The 16,088-nt window shown below is 39.0% G+C and overlaps 1 pseudogene; it reads right to left on the bottom strand.

Moving 5' to 3' along the window:
- Positions 1-10,763: 10,763 nt before the first annotated feature.
- LOC147605871 (uncharacterized) lies at positions 10,764-13,964 on the bottom strand (annotated as a pseudogene).
- Between the last annotated feature and the right edge of the window lie 2,124 nt (positions 13,965-16,088).

Here is a 16,088-nt window from a genome sequence, read left to right on the forward strand (position 1 = left end):
CGACTCAGATAAAGCATCTACTCCTTCAACTCCATCCTCACCAACCTTCAATGAAGTTTGATTCCAAAACCTCGCAATCAACAGCCATTTTTAAAGAAGTTCCCCCCGCGCAACCATCTATCTCTAACAAGGAATTCAAGGAAAATCCCCAAAGCCTATGCCTCTTCATCGACAAACCTCACCAAAGGAGACAAGTGCATGCTCGAAAGCCTCATCATTGACAGCCACTCCACAAGAGACTCTAGCCTCATCATCATCAACAATGCCCATGAGTATCAAACCTGCAACCTCAGTGTGAAGGAGGGCCCCAAACCTTCTGCATTGACCAAAAATAAAACTCCACCAAGACCGCCAAGATCAAGGTATCTTAATGGTATCAAGATGTGGGTGGAGAAGCAGCTACTTATAGCTCAAGGCTACTAGGAAGGCGCCAATCAAATTTGGGTGCCTCGATAGTCAATGCCTCTTCCTCAACGTGGCACTCAGAGGCCAAGGGAAAATAAAAGTACTCCACAACACTTATAGCTCAAGGCTACAATAAAATTTGGGTGCCTCGATAGTCAATGCCTCTTCCTCAACGTGGCACTCAGAGGCCAAGGGAAAATAAAAGTACTCCACAACACCATCCATAAAAGGCTATGCGAGTTTCTCAAAGAACTCCATTAAGTCAACAAGTGTGGGTACCAAAAAGATTACTGCAAGCACAAGGGTATTACCAAAGTAACACCAAAGCTTGGATTCCCAAGCGCATCACAAAGCCCCCTAAGCTTGCACAAAGAAGGAAACCTCAGCACACCAAACGCAGCAGCCACCAATTTATAATGTTCATCAAAGATGGGTGCCTATGCATGTGCTTCAACAACAAGGATACTATGATGGCAATCCCATCATATGGTTTCCAAAATCAAACAACGTGAAGAAGGCCTCACCACCGACTTCAACCCCAACAGCTTCACCTAAAGTTCGATAAGAATGGAGGCCCAAGGAACACCAAACAAGTTACTCAACCACTCTCGTGCATTCAACACCTACACAAGAGCTTGTGTGTTCAAGCAACCCCAATGGTAACCAACCAGCAGTATTATCTACTACCTTGACAACATTTGAGCCAAAAATTCAAGAATCAATTCCCACGTCTCCAACAACAGAGACTTATGAGCGCAACCAAGAAAAACTCACAATGCTCTTTTCACCTCTCTGGATATGAAGTGTAAGTGTAGAAGCTATGCGGCAGACATAAGAACCTATTCTCTCAAAAAGGAGAATAGCCACAAGAACCTATTGCTTGCAAAGTGGTAGTAAAAAAAAAAAAACACATACAAAAACAAGGGAGTAATGCATATGGCAACTCCCAAGGATCTTAAATAGCCATTATATTTTGCTAAGCTTATTGCTTACTATTCTTTTGGCTACATTAACGTAGCAGCTGCTCCATGAGTACATATCCATAAGTACACTACTGTCAACCCACATAGTCTGGAATTACAGAACTGTGGGAATCTTGTTTATGCAAAAAGAAGGAGGATTCCACATACCATCAGTTCAGATGTATCATGGGGCAATGCAATAAATGCGGTGTTAAAAAGCTATGCTTGTGTCCACATGAAGAAAAGGAGACAACAAAGACAGTCACTGTTCAGGTCTTTGAGGATATTCAAGTTCAAAATAGACATGATGTAACTAGACAACGAAAAGTGTTATCCATCAAGCAAGTTGTTATCAAAGAGTTATTAGTGATGCTGAAACACCACACATCAAAGTTCATTAAGCATAACTTCAGGTACAGATGGCAAGCTGATCAGTACAAGGAGTGTCTCAAGAATTTCCCTACAGATGTCATAGTATCTGTAATAGACTTTGTTGAGAACTACTCATTCAAATAGCAAAATGAAATACAGTCCATACATTGGCACTCAGATCAATGCACAATCCTTGTTCACATTACATATAGGTGTAGTACAAGAAACAACCAAAGCATAATCAAGGAGATGTATTTCTATATCTCTTGATGATAAGAAGCACGATACTCTCTTTGTGCAACATTGCTTCCAACTTCATAATCAATTGCTTGAAGACTAGGGTTTGAAATTTTGAAAGCAATGGGTGTGGTCTGATGGTGCGGCTTCATAGTTTAAAGTTGCCCGACCATTCTATTTTGTTGGTCGTTTTTACAAATTGATAGGTGTGGAGATGTCTTGGAATTTTTTTTGCTTCAAACCATGGTGGCAAGGGAGAACATGACGGTGCTGGTGGTGCAGTAGTGAAGAGGACATTAACATATGAACAACTCAAGTCTGATGGTATAGTTCTTCAAAATGCTGCTGACGTTATAGCTTTCTTAACGAAAACTATGGTCTCATGGTGCAAGTAGCTCGTATGCCTACAATACTAGCAATAATCCCCAAATTCATCGAAAGTTTTGGTTTTATGTGTCCATGTTAACAGCCTCCTCCACACTGGCATTGTATTGTTCCATAGTGACATTGTCCTCAATGTTGGCATCGACACCACGATGGCTATTATCCTCCTCCACACTGACATTGACATTCTCTTGAATGCTGGCATTTTCCACAGTGACATCCACATCTGTGTCTATATTAACAGCCTCCTCCCCACAGTGACATCCACATCTGTGTCTATATTAACAGCCTCCTCCCCACAGGGGCATTCTCCTAAACACTAGCATTGGCCTCTACCACAGTGACATTCTCTGGAACCTATGATGTTTCTTTACTACCTTCATCACTAGAAACATCCACGAAAGTAGCATCACTGTATGGTTGGCTCCTTGTACCATCGTCAACAGTGCGGATCCATCTTTGTTTTCCTCATAGCCTCTGGTTGCTACTTAGTTTTTCATTACCTGCAACATATTATTCGTTCATGCACATGCATGGCAAATATTGCAAGAATAGGAACAACCATCACAAGAAGTTGTTCATTTCCATTGATGATGGCTATAAAAGGAAAATCCATGGCATGTAGCAGTTGGAGAAACAAAAGAACATTCATTTAAAAAAATGAATATAGACACTTGCAAGAATAGGAAAGCCATAACACGAAGTTGCAACAATGAATATAGACACTTGCAAGAATAGGAAAGCCATAACAAAAAGTTGTTAAAGATGGTGGCTACAAAAGGGAAATGCATGGCATATGACAATGCACAATACCATCATTAAGAATACAACTTTTGCTTTGTAGCACAATTTTTCTTTTTCTTGCCATGGATTAAGGGGACATTCAAATTCTTCATCACCTAGTCATTTTGGGGTGGATCGTAGGCACTTTGGGGATGGCTTCACGGGTTTTTGGGGAGGGGGTTCCTCCAAGATTCTTTGCCGCTTCGCTTATCTCCCTAAGTGACTCGACATATTGATCATCCAATGTTGACTCTGCCTCACTCTTGTGTCGCACCTCTGGGGTTGGGTTTTCTTCAAATTGAGAACCCCCCACCTTGTCCAAACCAGCAAGAGAACATTATTCTACATGTATACATGTAGAGAAATTAGAAGATCGGTAGAAGCATGTTAACGTGCACAAAAAAATGTTAACGTGCACAAAAAATGCTATCCTGGACAATGCTAGTTAGTAGTGCTTGTTAAGCATACATTCAAGAGCCAAGAATATGTCCATTTTGAAATAAACTTTCCATAATTAATGTTAAATTTACTCGGTGCCAAATTCAAATGTAGCATCTTTTCAGTTACTGAAGTCATGGTGTAGTGGATGAGCGCTCTCTCTCTCTCTCTCTCTCTCTCTCTCTATCTATCTATCTTTCTGTCTCTGTGTCTCTCTCTCTCTCTCTCGCTCTCTCGAGGTTCTCCATGATCTGTGTAAGCCAAGCTCTCTCTCTCTCTCTCTCTCGCTCTCTCTCTCTCTTGGTTCTCCATGATCTGTGTAAGCCAAGCTCTCTCTCTCTGTGATGCTGCTCAAATAGTCTCACCCTCTCCCTTTGCCTTGCATTCTCTCCGTGTAGCCCACTTCCTCCCCATCTCATAGAGTTATGGCGAACCATACCTTGCAATCTGATCTGGTAGGTTTACTTGCGCGTTTAAGGACAGCAGATGAAGGTAGTAGAAGGGATCCTTTACAGACAATGAATCCGAACTTGGAGGACCCAACTTGTACTGCCATTAGGGATTATGAGAGACAAAGAAAGAGGAAACAACGAGAGAAGAAAAAACTTAATCAGGTTCAGGTTCGAGAGCTTGCCTTTGAGGAGGAAAGAAGAAGAAAATCTCGTTTGAGATTGTGGCACTGTTCAAGAGGAGGACTAAAGGAATTAGTACAGAAGACAAGCAAGAAATTTGGAATCTAGTATCTCATCATCCTGTCGTGCAAGCAGTGTGTCCAGAGGAGTCTACTATTTAAAGTGCAATCATGTGCAATGTTCGTAACACCTTGGCGCTTGTTGTAAAGCAGCCAAGCTGTAATGAGGAGTTGTATTTGAAGCATACAGCATTGTCCATGATGTTGAATTCAAAGGAGAACATGCAAATGTCAAAAGTCTCGAGACTCCTTAAAGTTTCGCATCGATCCTTGTGCAAGGCTAAATTGCGGGTGACATCGAATGTTGACGGTGGAATGTTTTCATTGGCTGCATGTCAAAAACAGGCCCGTCGTAGTACAATCACAGATGAAATGAAAGAGCTGGTTTACACATTTTGGAGGGATGAGACACGTGTATCCCCTAACAAAAAAGATGTTTGTCGAAGAGGATGGGGAGAAAAATTTACATAAAGCACCCTGTACACCTCCTTGATGAACCTCGGGTAATTGATCTAACCAAAGCACTATTATTCGAGTACACTAAAAAGCATGTGAAACTTTACAGTTAGCATACTGGTTGTTATTTACACCGTGGTTGTTTATGGTTTATTCTAGCTAGAACATGCTATACTGTATATGTTAGTTCAAATCTTCAATATGTTGATCACCTTACATAGTGTGTTATTTATCATATTAGTAATGCTAATTAGTATACAAGCCATACCTGGAGGCACACTGTAAATGCTAGTTAGCATACTCTATGTGCTAATTAGCACACTCTACATGCTAGAACATGCTATACTGTATATGCTAGTTCAAATCTTCAATATGTTGATCACCTTACAGAGTGCATTATTTATCATATTAGTAATGCTAATTAGTATACAAGCCATACCTAGAGGCACACTATAAATGCTAGTTAGCAGACTGTGTATGCTAGTTAGCATACTCTATGTGCTAATTAGCACACTCTACATGCTAGTTAGTATACAAGCCATACCTGGAGGAACACTGTAAATGCTAGTTAGCAGACTATGTATGCTAGTTAGCATACTCTATGTGCTGATTAGCACACTCTACATGCTAGTTAGCATGTAAATGCTAGTAAGCATGCTGTGAGTGCTAGTTCGCATATGGTAGGTGCTGATTAGCATACTGTAAGTGCTAGTTAGCATACTCTAAGTGCTAGTTAGCATATTCTAAGTGCTAGTTAGCATACTCAAGGTGCTAGTTAGCATAATGTAGGTGCATCTTAGCATACTGTAAGTTAGTTAGCATATGATTAGTGATAGTTAGCACTCTGTATGTGCTTATTAGCATACTGTGAGTGCTAATTAGCATACTTTAAGTGCTGGTTAGCATACTTTAAGTGCTACTTAGCATACTGAATGTGCTAGTTAGCATACTGAATGTGCTTGTTAGCATACTATTTGTGCTAGTTAGCACTGTTTGTGCTAGTTAGCACACTGAATGTACCAATTAGCTAATTGAATGTGCTACTTAGCATACTGAATGTACCAATTAGCCTATTGAATGTGTTAGTTAACATATTGTCAGTGCTAGTTAGCATTCTGCAAGTGTTAGTTAGCATACTGTGAGTGCTAGTTAACATACTGCACATGCATGGAAGCATACTGTAAGTGCTAGTTAACATACTGCACATGCATGGAAGCATACTGTAAGTGCTAGTTAGCATACTGTAAGTGCTGGTTACATATAGTATGCTTCTGTGCATGGCCTATATACTAATTAGCATAACTAGCATAATAACCGCCTTCTAACTCTCATAATTGCAGGTTGAGCTCTTCTACAGATTCAAAGAAAAGCATCCAGATTGCAAAATAGGTATGAGAATGTTTGAGATGATGAAGCCATTTTTTGTACGGCGACTGAAAGATAGATACACATGCTACTGCGAATATCATGTGCAGATGTCCTTTTTAAAGGACACACTTAACCATATGCGGTCTCAGTCATTCGGGCTGCATGGAGCCCAATGCAGATGTACATGCAGCGTTTGCGTCAGAGGTGATGAAACTAGCAGGGGTTGCATGGCTTTATGTCAAACTTTCAAAGGTGTCACACATCTATGGGAGTCAGCTCTCTGCCCGAAGCAGATAGATGCTGGTTACCACAATAGTGAGTGTTTGATGGGCGAATGTAAGAAATGTGGTGTGAAAAAGCTAGAAACATGCTGCTTAGAGACACAAAGCCCAGGTAAGAATATCTTTGTAAAATTGTTTACATATCTGGAGGCAACAGATAAGCATGGAGACAAAAAAAAAGAGAAAAGATCTTGTGACTAAAGAAATGTAGTGCTGGGAGTTTCTTCAACTCTTACAGACCAAGCTGAAGGTTTTTATCAAACATAACTATATCGCTCGATGGCAAGCACAACAGTTCAAGGATTGTATTCTTAGATTTCCTTTGACGATGTGGTTGTGTCGGTTGTAGACTTTGCAGAAAACTATGCATTCAAGGAGCAAAATGAGATTCAATCCATGCATTGGCACTCAAGTCAAGTAACTATTTTTGTGCACATAACATACTACCGCAGGGAAGGGGAAGTAGTCAAGAAACTCCACTTCTTCATATCAGATGACAAAGTGCATGACACATTGTTTGTCCAACATTATTTTATGCTGCATTGTGGCTAGTTACAGAGAGAAGGTGTCACTCCAAAACGTCACTGGGTCTGGTCAGATGGTGCTGCCTAACAGTTTAAGGCTGCTAGGCCTTTCTATTTTGTTGCAAGGTATGCTGGACTGACAGGAAATGGAGATGAGCTAGTTCTTCTTTGGATCGGGACATGGCAAGGGAGAGCATGACGGTGCAGGCGCAGTTGTTAAAAGATCGTTGACACATGAACAGCTGAAGCCTAATGGGGCCACTTTAAAGTGTGGTGCAGATGTGGTTGCCTATTGCCAAGCCAACCTATCAAAGGGAGCAGCTACATCATATCCTCTAAAAGAAAGGGACTGTGCCCGTGTGTTTTGGGAGATCAAAGTAGGTGATGTAAACAGGGAGGTTAAATGGAATTGTGCCACGGTTGAGAAGTCTCGCACCTTGCATTCTTTTCGCGGTGACAACCGGCAGGATGCAGCTGCCATTGCCACAAGACTATTGGCATGCTTTTGTGATGCATGCATGAACCATAGTTGGAATCGCTGCACTAACAAATCTCATGTGCAGCCTTGGGATTATCACATTCTGATGCCATTGTCTGATGAAGTTGAGGATGAAGAAGACACTCCGACTGATGATGCCCTTGAAGGACAAATCATTGGATATGAAAAATTCGTGTATGAAGGCCACCATGATGCATTAAGTAGTGCTTTGTGTGTTGGTGACACTTTTGCAGTGAATCCAGATGCTACAACCAATGATGAGAATGTAGACTTTTACTTGGTAAAGTGCATTGCAGTAAAAGAAAAGGCAAAACAGGGTTACATTGATGAGTGAAACAATGTAATTGACAAAGGCTCTTATGTCGTGCAAGGGCTGTATTACAAGCAAGTGGATGCATACACCTTCAAACTAGACTACAATCAACCTGTTGTTCACATACTTTCAAATCTTGTACATTGTATATCAAGATACCCATGAAACACATGCAAAAGAGAAGGCAAATGTACACAATCACCCCCGAAGATTATGAAGCAATCTATAACAGCATGCCATTCCGTTTTTGACATGAGCGTCATGGTCTTTTATTCTATTTTGTATCTTGTGTATGCTTACTACTACCACAGTATATGCTAATTGTGTACTAACAAGCTTCTACAAAGTGTGTGCTAGCTAGCATAAAGCGTATGCTAACTAGCATACAGTGTATCCTAACTAGCATATAAAGTATGCTAACTAGTATATAGTATAGGCTAACTAGCATATACTATATGCTAACTCGCACAGTATATGTTAATTGTATACTAACTACCTAATCTATATTGTGTGCTTACTAGCATATAGCGTATGCTAACTAGCATACAGTATATGCCAACTAGCATATAGTGTATGCTAACTAGCACAGTATATGCTAACTGTATGCACACTAGCTACTATATAGTGTGTGCTTACTAGCATACAGTATATGCTAACTAGCATATAGTGTATGCTAACTACCGCAATATATGATAATTGTTTACTAACAAGCTTCTACATAGTGTGTGCTAACTAGCATACAGTATATGCTAGTTAGCATATACTATATGCTAACTAGCAAACAGTATATGCTAACTAGCAACAAACAATATATGCTGACTAGCATATATAGTATATGCTGACTAACAAGCTTCTACAAAGTGTATGCTAGCTAGCATAAAGCGTATGCTAACTAGCATACAGTGTATGCTAACTAGCATATATAGTATGCTAACTAGTATATAGTATAGGCTAACTAGCATATACTGTATGCTAACTCGCACAGTACATGTTAACTGTATACTAACTACCTAATTTATATTGTGTGCTTACTAGCATATAGCGTATGCTAACTAGCATACAGTATATGCCAACTAGCATATAGTGTATGCTAACTAGCATATAGGGTATGCTAACTAGCACAGTATATGCTAACTGTATACTCACTAGCTACTATATAGCATGTGCCTACTAGCATATAGTATATGCTAACTAGCATATATTGTATGCTAACTACCACAGTATATGATAATTGTTTACTAACAAGCTTCTACATAGTGTGTGCTAACTAGCATAAAGCGTATGCTAACTAGCATACAGTATATGCTAGTTAGCATATACTGTGTGCAAACAGTATATGCTGACTAGCATATACAGTATATGCTAACTAGCATATACTGTATGCTAACAAGCACAGTATATGCTAACTGTATACTAACTAGCTGCTATATAGTGTGCTAACTAGCATACAGGATTATGCTAACTAGCATATAGTGTATGCTAACTACCACAGTATATGCTAACTGTATACTTGCTACCTTATAGTGTGTGCTACCTAACAAAAAACCCAATACATAATTCTGTAACACATAAAAATGGAATAATAGGAGGCAACTGTTGAAAAGATTATCTCATCAGATAACATTACATAGGGTTTAATTTTACAATGAGTCACACCCGCCAAAAAATCTTTAGCCCTCCTCAGAGGGCGTTTGTAGTGATCGGGCTTTTTTGCTCCCTCCTTTTTCTCTGCTTTCTCCTTTTCCTCTGCTTTTTCCTTTCTCTCTGCTTCTAGGTCGCCTCTCTGCTGTTCCTTTTCTTTTCTTTCCCTCTCCAGCCTAGCTTTCTCCTCTCTCTCTGCTTCTAGTTAATCTTCCTTTTGTTTGCGAGATGAAGCTCTGCTTGTCTCTCAGCCTCTACCAACTATATGATGACTACATCAGAGAAGTTATCAGAGCCTGTATCAAAGAAATTGTCAGCCACATATGCTGCCCAATCATCGTACTGCAGCCAAAGAAAAAGCCAGTCTTTCAAAGTTTCTATAGGAAACTGTTGTCTCTCCTCACAGCACTCTGGTCCTCTAGCTTCGGAGTAACGAGCCAATCTTGTGCTGGATTCTGAAACACTTTGTAGAGGCTATCATCAATCAAGTGCGTGTTTTGGGCATTGTACGTCGGATTGTATTTCCAAAACAAGGCTAAATCTTTCATAAACAACAGGTTTATTCAAGATCTGCCCGAGTTGTGGACTACAGTGCTCTTGCGAAAAAAAAAACGGCAATCCTTGGCACCTGCAATTTAAAAACAACCCTGCAAATATTCATGACTTTACGATGCATGCTTGTGCTCCAAATATACACACTAAAGAACTGAAGACACCAGTCCAAAAACATGTGGCTGTCCTTGCGAGCGACAGAACACCTGCGTATCCTCTACATTGTATTTTAACATTTTATCTGCATATGCAGGGGACTTTTCGCCGAAGCGAGTCTCTACCACCCTCAGCAAAAGACCGTTGAGATCTAGTAAAAGAGCCCTTTTTTTATCACACAGTCGCTTAGGCACCCATATTGGGTCTGGAAGAGGATACCATTCAGCATATATAACCTCCCCTGATGGGTGAACATAATTTAGGCGCTCAAAAATTCTACGGGCATGCTATGAATATCGTTCGAGCCACTTTTCAATCTCCAATTTTTGTCTCCTTATCTGCTTGGCTTTGTGGACTCGCCATTTCCGTAATTTCTACCATTGCATGGCAGCATTTACATCAGGCAAGGCAATTAATGCCAGTTTCTCTTCCTCTGCAAAGAAACAGCGATACGAAGTGAAGAAGTTCATAGATTGGCAGAAAATTATAATGGACTGCTGCTCAACATTATATTACACAAAGACATTTTCACCGGGAAAATAAAAAAAATACATGACAGCCACAAGAGGCATTAGGTTTTCAAAATGGCATAGCCATAAGAGTGAAGGGCATAGGTATGGGAACACTAAGTAAAGGCTAAACAACTACACAGTGACAGTTGCCTGCTTACAGTACAGAATCTGGGCAAAAAAGGAAAGGTCTTAACACAGTTTTTTGCAAGCTCTTGAGCGGGTGGCTTTCTTTTCACCTTTGGTGCTTTCAGCTTTGTCCTCCATCTTCTTTGGGAAACCACAGCCGTTGCTTGCAGTTTCTTCAGGTACCTCTTCCGGGCCCACTTTTCTCTTTGCCTTAGCCTTTCACAAAAAACCCTCGAGAGGGCTGTTATCACCAACTTCGTGCGGGTCCTCTATGCTATTAGTCTTCAATGTTTCCCCTGATGCACTGGCACTAGCCATTGTCTGCTGAGAAGTTTTTATTGTGTCAGTTGCAAGGCATGGCACGCGCATGAGGAACCATGACAAAAAAATCATCTTCTTCTGATTTACTGCTCATGTCACCGCCTTCCTCTGTTGTTTTCATGCTTGCACTTTGCATTTGCTGGGATCCCGCATCTACTCCTTCATTCATTGTATCTAGCTCACCACCCTTCTCAGTCGAAGGGTTCTCAGTTTACAGCCTTTCCCTTACCTTTGGTGTCATGCACACTGCCCACATCATGTAGGGGCTTTGAGAGGCCTGCAACAAAAAAATCTTTGATTACACCCTTTATAAGCATGTCATGTATGCAACATAGTATGTTTCATATGCTAACTATGTGTGCAGCTAGGCCAATGCTAATTAGCATTCCCGTGTATGCTAGCTAGCATAATCATATATGCTAACTAGAATATCAAGTATGCTAACAAGCATACGAGGTATGCTAACTAGTAAACCTTATAATCTCTAAGCAATTCAAGTGTACCCAAAAGCTTCTATGTGCTTATTAGAGCACAGTATATGCTAATTAGCATATCTAGTATACTAACCAGCATACTGGATATGCTAATTAGTATATCATGTATGCTAACTATCATTCCAGCTAGCATATCCGGTATGCTAATAAGCATATCCAATATGCTAACTAGCATACCTAGTATGCTAACTAGTGGACCTTATAACCTCTAAGCTAATCCAATATGCTCCAAAATTCTTACTAGCATATAAAAATTGGTAATTAGCATATCCAACATGCTTAATAGCATATCAAGTATGCTAACTAGCATATTCAGTATGCTAACTAGCATATTCAGTATGCTAGTTAGCATAACCAGCATGCTAGTTAGCATACAGGATATGCTAATTAGCATATCTTGTATGCTAATTAGCATATCCTGTATGCTAATTAGCATTTCAGATAGCAATCCAATATGCTAACTAGCATACTGGATATGCTAATTAGCATTCAATATGCTAACTCCGGTATGCTAATAAGCATACCCAATATGCTTACTGCATATTGGATATGCTAATTAGCATCAACTCATCCAACTAGCATATCCACTGTGCTAGTTAGCATACTGGTTACGCTAATTAGCGTATCTTGTATGCTAGTTAGCGTATCTAATATCCTAACTAGCATATCCGTTGTGTTTATTAGCATTCTGGATACGCTTTTTAGCATATCCGGTATGCTAGTTAGCATGCTAGTTAACATATCCCGTATGCTAGTTAGCATCCCGTATGCTAGTTAGCATACTGGATATGCTAGTAGGCCTACTTGATATGCTAATTAGCATATCCGGTATGCTTGTTAGCGTATTGGGTATGCTAACTAGCATATATGCTATGCTAGTTAGTATACAGGGTATGCTTACTAGGATTCTAGTTAGCATACAGAGTATGCTAACGAGGATGCTAGTTAGCATGCAAGGTATGCTAACTAGCATATACGATATATGCTAGTTAGCATCCTACTAGCATATCTAGTACGCTAACTAGTATACTGGATATGTTAATTAGCATATGCAATATGCTAACTATCATACTGTATATGCTAACTAGCATATCTAGTATGATAACTAGCATACCTGGCATGCTAATTAGCATATTCATTATGCTAACTAGCACACCTTTTATTCCCAATATGATCAAGCTTGCAGACTGTATGTCCTGTATGCAAGCATACATTCAAGTATGGTTTCTTACCAATCTCTGGTGTGGTTGGATATCGTTGTGTTGCAAGGTTGCACAACCATGTGGTAGGTATGCTTTTTTTGCAGAAGGGAGCCCTACATACGGTCCCAAGGGAGCATGTAGCAGCAAAGCACAGAAGGTGATAATTATGCTCACAAGGGAGCTTGACCATTCCAAGGAATGGTTGGACCTCAAGGGGCAGACCACAGCTAGTACACAGGTTTGTTCCGATGCTGTCTTGCACCTCTCTATCCTTCATAAAACTAGCAAGGGCTAGATTAGTTAGGGCAGTTTGGAGAAACGAGCCCTGCAGCTTGGACTGCATGTGCATCAGAAGTTCAAGTTGGTTTTCAGAGTTCTGCACCTTGGATTTTGCAATTTCCACCTCAACCTACAAAACCAAGACAAAAAGAGCATGGTAAGTACATGAGTTACCTGAGCACATGTACCAAACATAAAGTGCAGAGATGAAACTTACAGACACTTACCAGTTTACAGGTTATGTCTATGTCACTATCTATGGGGTCATCTTCACGAAGAGGAAACCCCATAGCCTCTATGGTGTCTTTGGTTGCCTCTATGGTTGTCTCTATTCTGACTTCAAGCTCCATCTTTCACCGGGCATCCACATCATTGCTTTGCAATAGAGCCTGCAACTCCATCTCAGCTGCTTGCAACCTCTGTCTCATGGCCGTGACAATAGAAGTGACCTTCGCATTTTTTGCATTCAAAGCCCTAGCAAGTTCCAGGCCCTCTTACACTTTGTTTAGATTCTGTTTCTCATAATGTAGCTGTGTTTTCATTTGAAGGACAGCTGCCTTCATGCATTGCCATTCCTCCAACCCACAAAATGAAGAAGCTTCCATCTCCTGTCGACTATCTTGATGAGGCTGAAGTGTGGCCTTGGTAGATTTTGCAGTACTCTTTCCTGCCAATGCCATGTTTTCCTCGCAGATGTCAGCAGACTCATCCTCAATTTTTGAAGCTGGAAGCTGAAGATTGCGTAGTCTCCACTTGTTGACATGGCCCTCATAATAGCCCTTCTCTCGAATATCCTGCAAGTACTGCACTGCAAACTCGGCCCAATTGAACCTAATGGCTGTCTCGCTTGCAATCACGGTAGGACTGAATTCTTTCACGAAACCCTTTGCAAATGCAGAGGAAATTTCAATGTTGATTGGGGCCTTCTGGTATACATTGTAGTGCAGTTTCATCATCGACTCATACATTTCGGTGTGGATGGTGCTGCATTTGATCCGGTACTAGCTGGGATCCTTTGTTTGTTTGAACACACTGAACCATTCAGCATCAGTGACCTGCTCCCACCTAACCATTTTGGGATCTAAACCCTCCATGGAAAGGCCATAAGCAGCATTGAACTCTACCAAAGTTGTATAGAATTTTTCCTGCATGGGGATCACGACCTTCGGAGCTTTCCATCGGCCTGCACACATCAAAGGGAAATGTGCTCAACTGTAAAGGGAAATGTGCTCAACTATATTGCATGGAAATGTGCTCAATTGTATTGCATGGAGCTTCTTGTGGTACTGAAGCCGAAAGTAGAAGAGAAAACACACAGAACCCACAAGAGAGAGAGAGAGAGAGAGAGAGAGAGAGAGAGTACCCGAGAGGGACATTGGGGAACCTTGAGATCGCTTTGCGCTTTTGCAAAGAGATGGAGAAGTAGAAGGGGCTCTGCGTTTTCTGTGTATAGGAGAACGCGAATGTGCCGCCTTGCTTGTGGGCTCCATGGTGCTCTGGCCTTTGCACTTCATCACCCATCACTCCGCTGTAACGCCCGTGCTAACTAGCTTCAAAGACTAGCTTGTAATTCAATATACCACAACTTTCATTGATTATTCTTTTTTTTTTTGAAGTGCTCATTTGAGCTTTTTGTATCAGCCAGAAGTTTTAAATATGATTACTAATATAGTGACTTACATGCCTAAACTTATGCTAATTAGGAATGCTTGTTCACACATGTGAACTAGCATAAAAAGTGTAGCACGTTAACATGCTTCTACCCATCTGGAAAGGTTCTTCCTAAACTATCTTTCTTGAAAGGTACTATTTCAATTTCTCTTTTTCTAAATTTCGTTCGACGAATATTTTCTTACAGATTTCTAAAACATGAATTTCTTATGAGGAATAAAAGAATCATTTATCTTTATCTCCGACTTTGATAGTTTAATTGAATTTTCTTATTACCATCTTAGTGAATATGAAACGGTAGCATTTCTTCTCACAGATTATCTACTTATTCATTTTTCCAAATTTTATGAGAATTAAACAGAGGATTAAGGAGATCTCTTATTTAATTATAAAGATTCTATATGCATCTAATTATGCATAAAATCCAATTTTGATGAAAGTCACACTTTTATCATCATAAAAATCCTTTATGTTGAAAATCACTCTTTTATCATGAAAGACTTTCTTTTATGCATATAAATCATTTATGATGAAAATCACTCTTTTAATTTAAAAGAATTTCTTTTATGCATAAAAATCATTTATGATGAAAATCACACTTTTAATATAAAAATTTATCTTTTATGCATATGTTTATGCATAAAAATCATTTATGATGAAAATCACACTTTTAATATAAAAATTATCTTTTATGCATATGTTTATGCATAAAAATCATTTATGATAAAAATCACACTTTTAATATAAAAAATATCTTTTATGCATATGTTTATGCATAAAAATCATTTATGATGAAAATCATGCTTTTAATATATAAAAAATATCTTTTATGCATAAAAATCATTTATGATGAAAATCACACTTTTAATATTAAAAAAATATCTTTTATGCATATGTTTATGCATAAAAATAATTTATGATGAAAATCAATATGATGAAAGTAACTCTTTTAAAATAAAAAAATAATTTATGATGAAAATCAATATGATGAAAGTAACTCTTTTATGCATATGTTTATGCATAAAAATAATTTATGATGAAAATCAATATGATGAAAGTAACTCTTTTAAAATAAAAAAATAATCTTTTATGCATTATTTTATGCATAAAAATCAATATGATAAAAGTAACACTTTTATAATAAAAAATTTATTCTTTTATGCATACTTTTATGCATGAAAATCAATATGATGAAAGTAACTCTTTTAAAATAAAAACAATAATCTTTTATGCATTATTTTATGCATAAAAATCAAAAAATAACACTTTTATATATATATATAAATATTCTTTTATGCATACTTTTATGTATAGAATTCAATAGTATAGAAAAGAGAAGAATCTCCAACTTAAATAGATAATTTGAGAGCTTTCCTTTGGCTTGATGGTTTGAGGGTTCTACTCTTGTTTGAAACAAGAGT

The sequence above is a fragment of the Cibotium barometz genome, chromosome 58 (assembly GCF_041138505.1).
Source record: "Cibotium barometz isolate CiBa-2024 chromosome 58, ASM4113850v1, whole genome shotgun sequence".
Lineage (NCBI taxonomy): Eukaryota > Viridiplantae > Streptophyta > Polypodiopsida > Cyatheales > Cibotiaceae > Cibotium > Cibotium barometz.